The sequence below is a fragment of the Orycteropus afer genome, unplaced genomic scaffold, assembly GCF_000298275.1.
Source record: "Orycteropus afer afer isolate SDZICR_OR568_19922 unplaced genomic scaffold, OryAfe1.0 scaffold00304, whole genome shotgun sequence".
In the NCBI taxonomy this organism is placed as follows: domain Eukaryota; kingdom Metazoa; phylum Chordata; class Mammalia; order Tubulidentata; family Orycteropodidae; genus Orycteropus; species Orycteropus afer.
In genome coordinates, this window is record NW_006921891.1 from 571,937 (window position 1) to 575,542 (window position 3,606).

A 3,606-nucleotide genomic window follows, 5' to 3' on the forward strand; every position below is an offset into this window, starting at 1 on the left:
ACACGAAGCACTCAAGACTCCTATTTCCTTGGATTTTCTGCAATGCCAAGGTCTCAGATTGGTTGTGGCAGGTAGCCCCATGCAGGGAGAACAGCATAAAGGAGCCCACAGAGCTAATGGGAAGGCGAATAGGGAGGGGTCATTAGGGAAGCTCAATAAGCTGACGTTATGAAGTACAGTCATCCTTGCCCTGACACACTGGAAGGTCTTATTTCAGAAGCAAAGTTACCATAACTAGGATCTGTGGACATTTTGTTGCAATTATCTGCTCCTTCATCTCCATCTTCCCCAGAAATACCTTGCATTTTTGTCATTTATTCAACAAGCACTTAGGGTACTATTTTGTTTATGATTCTTTTTTCAATTTCCCCTGCTTCCTTTTGAATTCTGACCTTGATTTCCACACTGCTGCGTACTCACCTTCCATCTTCCATCCTCTCCAGAAACTCCTCTTAAAATGTAGAGAGCAATATTGTATGATTCCATTTCTGTGAAATGTCCAGAGTAAATAGGCAAACCCAGAGAGAAAAAACAGGGTCGTGGTGCTGAGGCCGAGGGGAGGAGGGCATGGGAGTGACAGCTAATGGGCATGGGGTTTCCTTCTGAGGTGACGAAAATGTTCTGGAATCAGATAGCAGTGATGGTTGCACAGCAATGTAAATGTCCTAAGGGCCACTAAATTGCACACTTTAAAGTGTTTAAAATGGTGGGGTTTATGTTATCTAAATTTTTCCTCAGTTGAAAAAAACGTAGTGACTACGGTCTTCTCTTCCAACATATAAGTCACTGATAAAATGATGGAGCACATCAGGCCCACGGAAGAGGTGGGTGAAGGGCTTCCAGGGAAGTTTACTCCAAAAGCAACCTCTGGCCATTGATACCCTGGAGCTTTGGCCCAAGCTTGAATCTCACCGGAAGAAGCTCAATCTCAAAAGAATGACGGTTTCCAACCGGCTTTCCTCTTGCTTTTCACTCAACCAATAAACTCACTTCGGCTCAGGGTGAAGGGATATGTCATATGCAGGAATAACTACTTAAAAGGAGAAGAAACCCGAGATGTTGATCTTTGCTTGACATAGAACCCCATAGGGCTTTGCGGCTTGACCTTCTCTCTACGTAGGCGTCATCTTTTTTCCAGATGGTGCAGTCAGTTGTGCTTGGGCATTCCCATCTGCATCGTGGTTTACTACTTCACATTCACACACACACACACACACACACACACACACCCTCATTTCATGCCAGTGAACTGTCTTCCTTGGTAGATAATCTTGGGCCCTATTTTCATCCTTCCCCACTCCCTACATCCTTGTTGTTGTTGTTGTTATTTGCCATCGAGTCAGCCCTGACTCATAACGACCCCTCCTTGGGTTTCCGAGGCAGTATCACTACGGAAGTAGGAATGCCCAACATTCCTTCCGAGGAGTGGCTGGTGGGTTTGAACCGCCAGCCTTCTGGTTAGCAGTCAAGTGCCCTAGGCACTACGCTACCAGAGCTCCTTACTGTTCAAAAAGTACATGTGAACCCATCTTTCTTCAGTGAGCCTAGGTAAGGTGAGACTGTTAAGGAGAAAACAAGTTCTAGATTCTGGAGTCTGGAATCCCAGGTCCTAGATGTGAATCTTGACCCTGCCCTCTTCTGGACTTCATGGTTGCTGTTGACTCTCATGGCCTCTATTTCTTCATCTGTAAAATGAGGTTGATACTACTAACCTGCATTTTATTGAAACACAGGATTTTATTACTTATACCAACCTCTATTTCATTAAAACATCAGGAATGAATTGTGCCCGGAACTGAGTAAAGGCTGAGTAATGGGTTCTTTTCAGTCACACTGAGAGTGTGAATTCAATTGTTTGTCTTTGGGAAAATCCTAGGTCCTCAATGCATCAGTAGCTATGGGTGTTTTTTGTTTTGTTTTGTTTCTTTGTTTTCTTCTCTACACTTGGATATGTTACTAAGAGTAAAGATTCCCTTCAACTGGAGAGAAGGCTCAATCTCCGATGCTGCTGACCTGTACTGCTGTTCATCTTATCACACAAAAGATTGATAGGGCCTGTTAGGCATTTCATTAATTGTGTTTAAGATAATGGGGAAGTTGGGTTGTTTCCTTGGAAATACCCTGAGTTCAGAGATTTAGGTCATGGATTTTCTGCTGCTTTCTTCTAGAACATCAAACCTGTGGCCAAGGGCTGGAAGTTCTTGAAAAGTCAGCCTTTGAATCCTGCTAACCATTTACTGGTAGTCTCACTATGGCGTAGTGCTTAAGGCATTTGAGTGCTAACCAGAAAGCTGGTGGTTCAAACACACCAGCCACTCCTCGGAAGGAAGGTTGGGCGATCTACTTCCGTAGTGATACTGCCTTGGAAACCCAAGGAGAGGTTGCTATGAGTCGGATCTGACTCCATGGCAAACACAACAACAACAATTCACTAGTACTTTATGACTTTGAACTCTGCCGTCCAGGTTGAATTGCTTTGTAGACCAAATAGTTTCCTATATTTGTTCTTACATGAAAATCAATCTCTGTCTCTTGCTTGCTCTCATTTTTGTAGGATGGCCTACATTCATGCTCTACAGAAGATGGTAAGAGTGATGCTTAGGATCTGCTGTACTGTGATCTGGGCATCTTTGCATTATTAGAAAGCAAGTTCTTATAGAGGCCAAAGTGAGAAGGTGGAGCCAGCTCCCTTTCCTTCCAACCCAAGCTCTCCCCTAAATGTGGCCAAAGGACAGAGAAGGCTACCCTTTCTTCTGATTACTAGACCTTCTACCACTACCATGTCCCATGACAATAACATTTTCTTTTTCACACCTCCCACACACAATTCTAAATCCTTTTCAAACTCTATTCAAACCTTCACAAAAGACCGTCCACAAAGAGTTCAGAAAGTCTTCTTTTGCCCTAGAAAAAAAGCCAGCGTTATCAGACAACTTTATATTTGGAAACTGCCATCAGTGGACAGGACAGCAATGCTCAGAGATCCGAAGGGATGGAAAACTCATTAGCATCCGTTAAGGTCAAAGGAAAACAGGCATTTCCCCCAGATGCACAGACCGAAGGAATAGATTCCTTTCCACGGGCCAGCACCAAACAGTCAAGTCCATTGTAAGGTTGGCCATAGGCACAGGGCATCCTCCCATTCTCCCTGGGAGGAGAGGAAAAGGGAACAATTAAGATGAAATGTGGAAAGAGTAAAAGAGAGAGAAATAAGAAAAGACCCTTACAATGCACAGGAAGGGCCCCACCTGTCCCTTGAAGACATGTTCTCCAGAAGGATGTTGAGTGTGAAGCAGGGACACTGTGGGCCTGGTAAACAGCTGCCTAATCCTGCTGAACTGGGGGGATTTTATATTTGCTTTTGTCCAACTGCCCAGGACTGTGCAATGAATCATAGAGACCCATGGGACATTGTAAGCCACTTCCTATCATGCAGTGTTGTTCACACTTTCCCTGGGAGAGATCCTCAATCCCATATTTTTAATCAGTGATGGGGAAAGGAAGCAATTTGACACGAAGCACTCAAGACTCCTATTTCCTTGGATTTTCTGCAATGCCAAGGTCTCAGATTGGTTGTGGCAGGTAGCCCCATGCAGGGAGAACAGC